Source organism: Sciurus carolinensis, chromosome 14 (genome assembly GCF_902686445.1).
Source record: "Sciurus carolinensis chromosome 14, mSciCar1.2, whole genome shotgun sequence".
Lineage (NCBI taxonomy): Eukaryota > Metazoa > Chordata > Mammalia > Rodentia > Sciuridae > Sciurus > Sciurus carolinensis.
The window spans coordinates 20,922,968-20,933,756 of NC_062226.1; the positions used below are offsets into that span (position 1 = coordinate 20,922,968).

Below are 10,789 nucleotides of genomic sequence, written 5' to 3' on the forward strand. Positions count from 1 at the left end.
CATGGCCACTACCCACTTCCTGTTTGCACAGGTTGAGAGAGATTACTCTGAGAATTAAAATGCCCACACACCGAATGCTGTGAATCTGCATTGCGCACAACCATTGAAATGAAAAGTTGTACCCCATTTGTGTACAATGAATCAAAATGCAGTCTGTAAATAATGGACAGGGAGAATAAGAAAGTCCCAAAATAATGAGGCCTGAGAAAGAGAAAAGGGAGTAAAAAGGAAGGCCACGAATTGACAACTTTCATCTCCCAAGACGAAAGTTTTCCAGATGCTGGCCGCAGGTAGAGAGGATGCTTATCACCTCAAAAGAAACAGTCTCTAGTCATCTCCTCCAAAGTAAATCCCCTTCCGGCGCTGTCCGCAGACCTTGAACAAAAAGGCCCACAGTCTTGACTGTCCAAACAAACTGACAAATGTTCACTAGACCATCCTCAACATAACCTACATAACCCAGTCCCTTTCTTTGTTTGGTGGCTCATTTTCCACCAGGAGAGTGGGTCCATGGGCATCATTTCATCCCCCTGAATAAAGAGCTGAGAAGCCACAAGAGGTTTGCATCCTGCCCGGTCTTTTTGTACTAACAGTAAATATAAATATAAATATATATATATAAAAAAGAAATACAACATGCAAAAATTTTAAGAAATATATGAATAAAGTATCTTTAAACAGAAAAAAATGCCCACATACTTTTGCTATTGGCTAGATCTAAATTTTTTTTGACAATACAATTCCTCCAAAGCTTCTTAGATTTCTGGTGCATCTTGATTTCTCCATGTACAGATAACTATACTCCTGAAATCTTATCTAGACAAAGATTTAAGCCTGGAAACACTGCCATATCTAGATCAACCTCTACAATCTGCCCACCCTTTCCTTTAATTTCATGGTGGCCACTTTGACATCAACAAAAGCAACAGATTTGGGTGGGATGGGTCCTTCCATCTCGTCTTCAGCAGTCTCCCTACCTGTCACGGCAGCAGCCCCCTCTCTCACTAAGCTAGACAACACTTCGCCTCACTGCTGACAACTGCTTCACTTTGGGATCCCAAAGCAGTGACATTCAGTCAAATCCCAGCGAGGCTGCAGTCATGGAGGGCATCTTTGAGTGATGCTCTGCTACTCTTCCTCTGCACTTGCAGCTTGGCTGGCTCTAGCCCCAGTCCCTCCCCCTTGTAAGTTTTGCTGAAAGCAGCAACAAGCAGCCAACACTCCACCAGTATTTCAACACCCTGCTTTTTTGTTTAATCTGGACCCCTAGTTCTGCAGCCTTTGCCAGCACATGATGTGTCTTCCAAAGAACAGCAAATGATTATTTGACCAAAGGTTTTGCCAATGTGTAACTAGAGGTAGCAGCTTTCCAGGCTGACACCTGAATTCTTGATACCAATACCTACCTTCTTCCAGGAAACTGGCCACAGATTTTAAAGTTCAGTCAATTGCCTCAACTAGTAAGTCTCCACCATCTTGCATGTTCTTGGAGCTAGCCTTGGCTAATAGAAACCATGATAAAGTCAGATGCTGCACTTATAAGCAAAGATGAAGATCTAGGTCAGGAGAGGGCCTTCAAAATATGGAGCAATTTGTATCCTGTGAATATAAAAGCCTGGCGATGTTGGTTAGCTGATTTCCTTAAAGAGATTAAGAACATGAATCTCAATCAAATTGAGGTAAATACCCTTATTCTGTATATTTTTCATGTTAATGTAAAAGTACCCTTGTTTGTTTAATTTACTTTGAATATTCCCATGACATTGAGACACCAGGATTTTATAAACTCAGTTTCCACCCCATCCCCACCCTGGGTTCCAGTAATTAGTCTTATAGCCATAAACAGTAATTGCTTTTCTTTGGGAAGTGTGATCTCCTTGTGACTGTGCTGACCCTGGGGGATAAATGAGTTCCTTTTCATTCTTTTTAAAGAGAGTGTATTTGTACCCAAATGCAATAGATCAATGCCACTAACATATTGATTTAAAACAGATTTCATTATTTGCAAGATAAATGTGGGCTGGGGTTGTGGCTCAGTGGTAGAGCATTTGCCTGGCATGTGTGAGGCACTGGGCTCGATTCTCAGCACCACATATAAATAAATAAATAAAATAAAGGTTAAAAATTTTTTTAAAAAAAAGATAAATGTGAATTTTCTTCAACAAGTTAAAGGGAATGTACTAGCTCTCTAGTAGTATCATTAAATCTCAAAAACAAATTGTGAATGATAAGTGCAGTGTGATACCATATGTAAAATTTACGTAACACGGGGAACAATGCAATATGCTATTTATGGAGACTATACTCAGATTCAGTGGGTCTGGTGTGGAGCCTGACATTCTGTTTCCTAACAAACTCCCAGCTGATGCCAGAACTGCTGGTATGGTCCACACTTTGAACTGCAAGGCACTAAGTTATGAAAATGGATTAGAAAGAACTATGGAGTTAACTCCTGAGATGGGGGTAGCAGTCAGAGGGGACCAATCCATATCAGCTATTTAATTAATGGTAATTTTTCTATCATTTTTTTATTTACTTATTTTTTTTACGTTTACATAGGGTAATGGTGTTTATTATATTTTTCCCCTCCCCCCCACCCCTCCCACCCCTCCCACCCCTCCCACCCCTCTTTTCCCTCTACACAGTCCTTCTTTCCTTCATTCTTACTGCTCTCCTTAGCCTAACTCTAAACCTAACCCTAAACCTAATGCTAGCCCCTCCCACCCCCCATTATATGTCCTCATCCGCTTATCAGCGAGATCATTTGTCCTTTAGTTTTTTGAGATTGGCTTATCTCACTTAGCATGATATTCTCCAATTTCGACCATTTGCCTACAAATGCCATAATTTTATCATTCTTCATTGCGGAGTAATATTCCATTGTATAAATATGCCACAGTTTCTTTATCCATTCATCAACTGAAGGGCATCTAGGTTGGTTCCACAATCTGGCTATGGTGAATTGAGCAGCAATGAACATTGATGTGGCTGTATCTCTGTAGTATGCTGATTTTAAGTCCTTTGGGTATAGGCCAAGGAGTGGGATAGCTGGGTCAAATGGTGTTTCCATTCCAAGCTTTCTGAGGAATCTCCACACTGCTTTCCAGAGTGGTTGCACTAATTTGCAACCCCACCAGCAATGTATGAGTGTTCCTTTTTCACCACATCCTCGCCAACACCTATTGTTGCTTGTATTCTTGATAATCGCCATTCTAATTGGGGTGAGATGAAATCTTAGGGTGGTTTTGATTTGCATTTCCCTTATTACTAGGGATGTTGAACATTTTTTCATATATCTGGTGATTACTTGTACATCTTCTTCTGTGAAGTGTCTGTTCATTTCCTTAGCCCATTTGTTGATTGGATTATTTGTATTCTTCGTGTAGAGTTTTTTGAGTTCTTTATAGATTCTGGAAATTAGCGCTCTATCTGAGGTATGGTTGGCAAAGATATTCTCCCACTCTGTAGGCTCTCTCTTCACATTTCTGATAGTTTCCTTTGCTGAGAGAAAGCTTTTTAGTTTGAATCTATCCCAGTTGTTTATTCTTGCTTTTATTTCTTGTGCTATGGGAGTCCTGTTAAGGAAATCTGATCCTGAGCCAACAAGTTGAAGATTTGGACCTACTTTTTCTTCTATAAGATGCAGGGTCTCTGGTCTGATTCCGAGGTCCTTGATCCATTTTGAGTTGAGTTTTGTGTAGGGTGAGAGATAGGGGTTTAGTTTCATTCTATTGCATATAGTTTTCCAGTTTTCCCAGCACCATTTGTTGAAGAGGCTATCTTTTCTCCATTGCATATTGTTGGAACCTTTGTCTAGTATGAGAAAATTGTATTTATTTGGGTTTGTGTCCATGTCCTCTATTCTGTACCATTGATCTACCTGTCTATTTTGGTACCAATACCATGCCGTTTTTGTTACTATTGCTTTGTAGTAGAGTTGAAGATCTGGTATTGCAATACCCCCTGCTTTGCTCTTGCTACTGAGGATTGCTTTAGCTATTCTAGGTTTTTTATTCTTCCAGATGAATTTCATAATTGCTTGCTCTATTTCTGCGAGGTACATCATTGGGATTTTAATTGGAATTGCATTGAATCTGTATAGAACTTTAGGTAGTATAGCCATTTTGACGATATTAATTCTGCCTATCCAGGAACATGGGAGATCTTTCCATCTTCTAAGGTTTTCTTGAATTTCTTTCTTTAGTGTTCTGTAGTTCTCATTGTAGAGGTCTTTCACCTCTTTTGTGAGATTGATTCCCAAGTATTTTATTTTTTTCGATGCTATTGTGAATGGAGTAGTTTTCCTAATTTCTCTTTCTGAAGATTCATCACTTATGTATAAAAATGCATTGGATTTATGAGCATTGATCTTGTAACCTGCTACTTTACTGAATTCACTTATGAGTTCTAAAAGTTTTCTGGTGGAATTTCCAGGTTCCTCTAAATATATAATCATGTCATCAGCGAACAGGGATAGTTTGAGTTCTTCTTTTCCTATTCGTATCCCTTTAATTTCTTTGGTTTGTCTGATTGCTCTGGCTAGAGTCTCAAGGACGATGTTGAATAGAAGCGGTGAAAGAGGGCATCCCTGCCTTGTTCCAGTTTTTAGGGGGAACGCTTTCAGTTTTTCACCATTTAGAATGATATTAGCCATGGGCTTAGCGTAGATGGCCTTTATAATGTTTAGGAATGTTCCCATTACCCCAATTTTTTCTAGTGTTTTGAGCATGAAGGGATGCTGTATTTTATCAAATGCTTTTTCTGCATCTATTGAAATAATCATGTGATTCTTAACTTTAAGTATGTTGATATGGTGAATGACATTTATTGATTTCCGAATGTTGAACCAACCTTGCATCCCTGGGATAAAACCCACTTGATCGTGGTGCACTATCTTTTTAATATATATTTGTATGCGATTTGCTAAAATTTTGTTGAGAATTTTTGCATCGATGTTCATTAAGGATATTGGTCTGAAATTTTCTTTCCTTGATGTGTCTCTGTCTGGTTTAGGTATCAGGGTGATATTGGCTTCATAGAACGAGTTTGGTAGGGTTCCCTCCTCTTCTATTTCATGGAATAGTTTGAGGAGTATTGGAATGAGCTCTTCTTTAAAGGTTTTATAGAACTCGGCTGAGAACCCATCTGGTCCTGGACTTTTCTTTGTTGGTAGGCTTTTGATGACCTCTTCTATTTCATTGCTTGAAATTGGTTTATTTAAGTTGTGTATGTCCTCCTCGTTCAGTTTAGGTAGTTCATATGTCTCTAGAAATTTGTTGATGTCTTCAAGGTTTTCTGTTTTGTTGGAGTATAGATTTTCGAAATAGCTTCTAATTATGTTTTGTATTTCACTCGTGTCTGTTGTGATGTTTCCTTGTTCATTCCGAATTTTAGTAATTTGAGTTTTCTCCCTCTTTCTCTTTGTTAGTGTGGCTAAGGGTTTATCAATTTTATTTATTTTTTCAAAGAACCAACTATTTATTTTATTAATTTTTCCGATTGTTTCTTTTGTTTCGATTTCGTTGATTTCGGCTCTGATTTTAACTATTTCCTGTCTTCTACTACTTTTGGTATTGGTCTGCTCTTCTTTTTCTAGGGCTTTGAGCTGTAGTGTTAACTCGTTTATTTGTTGATTTCTACTTCTTTTTTGAATGCACCCCATGAAATAAATCTTCCTCTAAGTACTGCTTTCATAGTGTCCCAGAGATTTTGATATGATGTGTCTTTGTTCTCGTTTACTTCTAAGAATTTTTTTATTTCCCTCCTGATGTCTTCTGTTATCCATTCATCATATAATAGTGTATTATTTAGTCTCCAGGTATTGGAGAAGTTTCTGTTTTTTATTCTGTCATTTATTTCTAATTTCAATCCATTATGATCTGATAGAGTACAAGGTAGTATCTCTATCTTCTTGTATTTACTAACAGTAGCTTTGTGGCATAAAATATGGTCTATTTTAGAGAAGGATCCATGTGCTGCTGAGAAGAAAGTGTATTCATTCTTTGTTGGATGGTATATTCTATATATGTCCGTTAAGTCTAAATTGCTGATTGTGTTGTTGAGATCTATAGTTTCTTTATTCAATTTTTGTTTGGACGATCTATCCAGTGGTGAGAGAGGTGTGTTAAAATCGCCTAGTATTATTGTGTTGTGGTCTATTTGATTTCTGGAATTGAGAAGGATTTCTTTGACGTACGTGGATGAGCCAATGTTCGGGGCCTAGATATTTATGATTGTTATGTCTTGCTGATTTATGCTTCCCTTAAGCAGCATGTAATGTCCTTCTTTATCCCTTCTGACTAGTTTTGGTTTGAAGTCCACATTATCTGAGATGAGGATGGATACTCCAGCTTTTTTGCTGTGTCCGTGTGCATGGTATGTTTTTCCCCATCCTTTCACCTTTAGTCTATGGGTGTCTCTTTCTATGAGATGTGTCTCTTGCAGGCAGCATATTGTTGGATTTTTCTTTTTAATCCAATCTGCCAGTCTGTGTCTTTTGATTGATGAATTCAGGCCATTAACATTCAGGGTTATTATTGTGATATGATTTGTATTCCCAGTCAATTGACTCATATTTGTTTTTGACATGATTTGGTTTCTCCTTTATTTGGCTATTCCTTTAGGCTAGCGCCTCCTGTTGCTGATTTGCATCATTGTTTTTCATCTCTTCCTCATGGAATATTTTGCTGAGAATGTTCTGTAATGCTGGCTTTCTTTTTGTAAATTCCTTTAGCTTTTGTTTATCATGGAAGGATCTTATTTCATCGTCAAATTTGAAGGTAAGTTTTGCTGGGTATAAGATTCTTGGTTGGCATCCATTTTCTTTCAGGGCTTGGTATATGTTGTTCCAGGCCCTTCTAGCTTTTAGGGTCTGGATTGAAAAATCTGCTGATATTCTTATTGGTTTCCCTCTGAATGTAATTTGATTCTTTTCTCTCGTGGCCTTTAAAATTCTGTCTTTATTTTGTATGTTAGGTATTTTCATAATAATGTGCCTTGGTGTGGGTCTGTTGTAATTTTGTATGTTTGGAGTTCTATAAGCCTCTTGTATTTGGTTTTCCATTTCGTTCTTCAGATTTGGGAAATTTTCTGTTATTATTTCATTGAATAGATTGTTCATTCCTTTGGTTTGTTTCTCTAAGCCTTCCTCAATCCCAATAATTCTCAAATTTGGCCTTTTCATGATATCCCATAGTTCTTGGAGATTCTGTTCATGATTTCTTACCATCTTCTCTGTTTGTTCCACTTTGTTTTCAAGGTTAAATATTTTGTCTTCAATGTCTGAGGTTCTGTCTTCCAGGTGTTCTATCCTATTGGTTATGCTTTCTATGGAGTTTTTAACTTGGTTTATTGTTTCCTTCATTTCAAGGATTTCAGTTTGGTTTTTTTTCAGTATCTCTAACTCTTTATTGAAATGATCTCTTGCTTCCCGTATTTGGTCTTTTAACTGTTGATTGGTGCGATCATTTAATGCCTGCATTTGCTCTTTCATCTCCTCCTTCAATGCCTGCATTTGCTCTTTCATCTCCTCATTAGCTTCCCTGATCGTTTTAATTACGTACATTCTGAACTCCCTTTCTGACATTTCTTCTGCTCTGCTGTCATTGGGTTTTATTGATGTAGTATCTAGGTTTGTTTGGGACATTTTCTTCCCTTGTTTTCTCATAATGGTCAGTTGTCAGTGGGACCCTGAGATATTGCAGTTTTCCACTATTGGCTTATAGTGTCCCAGTAGATTTCCAGTGTATCACCTCCCAGCCTTCAGTAGCCTGATGTCTTGGAGGAATCTGATAAAGCAGCTCATTCGAAGAATACTGCCCCTAGCCCCCTACTGGTTCCACGTTTTGGAACTGGCTCTGTGCGGAAATGCTCTCACTGTGGGCCTGCACCGTGCAGCTGGCCGTGTGGGAAGAGCCCACTGCCGGAGTGTGGAAGACTACCTTGGGAAGACTCAGGCTGCCCTGCCCGGCTCTGCTAAGCCACCTCTATCTGGGCCTGCCACCCGGGCTGAGCTTTACCCAGTGGGCAGACTCACCCGTGGCTCCACTTCAGTCCGAGTCTCTCAATGCCTCCCCTTCTTAACTCCTGGGTTCTGGAGCGACCGGGGGTGCAGTCTCCCTCTAGGCCGCCATCTTGGATCGCCCCGTGAAGAGAGCCCGCAGCCGGAGTGGGCAGAGCCGCCTGAAGAGGTCTCCGGCTGCCCTGTCCTTATCCCTGAGGCTGATTGCAGATCGAGGCTCTCCGCTGGTTCTTTGCAGGAGTACACTGCACTGCAGCAGCTCCGGGACTCGGAGCGTGCTCTGTTCAGACAGGCTCTCACTAGCGGGCCAGTTCCGTTCCGAGAACCTGGAGAAGCTGGCTGTGTGGGCGGGGCCCACCGCCGGAGTGCGCAGGACTGCCTGTGGATGACTCTAGCTGCCCTGCCCGGCTCCGATAAGCCACCTCTATCTGGGCCTGCCACCCGGGCCGAGCTTTACCCAGTGGGCAGACTCACCCGTGGCTCCACTTCAGTCCGAGTCTCTCAATGCCTCCCCTTCTTAACTCCTGGGTTCTGGAGCGACCGGGGGTGCAGTCTCCCTCTAGGCCGCCATCTTGGATCGACTACTATTTAGCAATAAAAGAACTAGGAAAATAGAAGATGCCAAGTTGTTCTTCCAGGTGGTGGATATGTGGGTAATTTTCAGTCAGTTTTCCATTGCTATAGCAAATATCTATGATAAATCAACTCAAAAAATGAAAAGGTTTATTCTGGCCCATGCTTTTGGATTTTTCAGCCCAGGATTGATTGGGCCTGTTGCTTTGGGCCTGTGTCAAAGCAGCACATAATGGCAAAAGCATTCAGTGGAGCAAACTGTTCGCTTCATGTTTGGGAAACAAAAGCAGGGAGACTGGGGTCCTGCTATTACCTTCACAGGCATTTCTCCAGTGACCTGAAGACCTCTCACTATGTGCTGTCTCTTAACAATTCTACCACCTCCCCACAGCACCAGGGGTTGGGGACCAAGCCTTCAACACAGGCACCTTCCCGAAGCGTTTCAGATCCAAACTATAGCAGTGATTATTATTTTCTGTTTCTTAATTTTCTGCATTTTTCCAATTTTCCCCCCCTCCCCCCCCAAAAAAAGAAGAAAGGGAAAGAAAGGAGAGGTTTGAACTGCATGCTTCGGGGAGGCCCTAGAAGAATCTGTTCCCTTGTAGCACCTTCTAGAGACTGAAGTTCTTTGGTTCCTGGTTTCTTCCTCCATCTTCAGAGCCAGCATCAGGCCATCCTTCTGACATGACCCTCTCTGGTTCTTTTCTCTGTCTCCCTCTTTGACTTATAAAGACTTTAGGATCTCGCCATCCCTCCCCTCTAGATAACACTGGCTGATCTCCATCTCAGATTCAGCTGACCAGGAATGTTAACTCTCCTTTGCCATGGAGTCTAAGGAGTCAGCACCTGGACATCTTGGGGACATTCTGCTAACCACAGGGCTCCTCGGGATTCTTTCCTGCATCCTCCAACCCAGCCTGCGTGTTCTCCTGCCTTGGGTTGTCTTTGTTCTGATTCAGGTATTTCTCCTCCGATTTTCTAGAAAGTAACATTCTTCTCTGCCTCCTCCTTAAAACAAAAAAAGGCACAATTAAAAGACAAGTATAACATGACAGACCAATTCAAGTCTAGATGCAGAGAGTACTTTAAATACACATTTGGGGAAATGTAGGAAACCTCAGAATTCACAGAGTGCTCAGAGATTTCCTCTCTCAGCATAATAAGCGATTAATTCTGGATTCCATGCTATTCTTATCCCACCTGATAGATACTAAAAGCAGGATCCAAAAGAATCAGATTGTTTCCAAGTAATTTAGCTATGTTTCAGAACAAAGCTCAAAACTATTTATAGGTTGGCAGCCAGGCCACGTGCATGTGGCGCTCTCCGCGTCGGGAAGGGCTGCGGCGGCGTGCGCCTCTGCCCTGGTCCTCCGTGGCCCTCCATGGTGCTCCTGGAGCGCTCCGAGTCATTGCTCGAGGTGCCCGAGGCTGAGCCGGTGTGTGCCGTTCCCGTTCCTGGCACCACTGCCGCGGTGGCCGCCTCACGTTTGGTCTCCTCCCCACCCCACCCCCGGGAGTGAGGGGGGTTTCTGAGGTCGACCAGTAATCGCAAAAGGACGGAGGTCGACCAGTTGTCCCGACCTGAACTCTTCATGGGACAATTGTTCATGTTGACATTGAGTTTGGCATTTTCCTCTCTCAGCCAGCCTGGAATCCCAAGACATTCAGCTCTCTCTCCTTCCTTCTTCAAACGATGGTGGCCCAGCGTGAATAGGTGACAGTGTTGGAGAAGTGGAACGTTTTTCTCCTGGATGGCTGTCAAATGTCAAACCTGCAGTAGGACACATCTGTTCCTCCCACAGTGGAGGATTCCTAAGGGATCTTCGAGAACATGGACTAGGAGGGAGTCCCAGAGATTTCCCATGAGACAAACATCTCTCTCTCTCTCTCTCTCTCAACCCCTTCTTCCCTCTCCACCCCCCACCCCTTTTTCTTTTCTCCCCACTCTTTTCTTCTGGGAAATGAGAACCCAGAGTTTCAATAAAGAATAACAAACAGCAATAAACACAGAAATTTGAAGCGCTGAAAAAAAATCTATAGAAATAAAGATGATCCGATCACAATGTCTGGCATTCAATTTAAAAAGCTACCTATCACAGAAAGAAGTAGGAAAACATAACCCCAAAGAGGAGAAATGTATAAATTAAAACTGACACAGATGTGAGGCTCAACAGGGACATTAAGATACTAATTATA

At 41.4% G+C, this 10,789-nt stretch overlaps 1 long non-coding RNA gene across 1 annotated transcript; it reads left to right on the top strand.

The window, feature by feature from the left end:
• The first annotated feature begins 1,577 nt into the window (after nucleotides 1-1,577).
• LOC124964035 (uncharacterized) lies at nucleotides 1,578-10,563 on the top strand. Its single transcript, XR_007104883.1, has 3 exons — nucleotides 1,578-1,679; nucleotides 9,383-9,552; nucleotides 10,236-10,563. It is a non-coding gene; the product is annotated as an uncharacterized LOC124964035 (long non-coding RNA).
• Nucleotides 10,564-10,789: the final 226 nt, after the last annotated feature.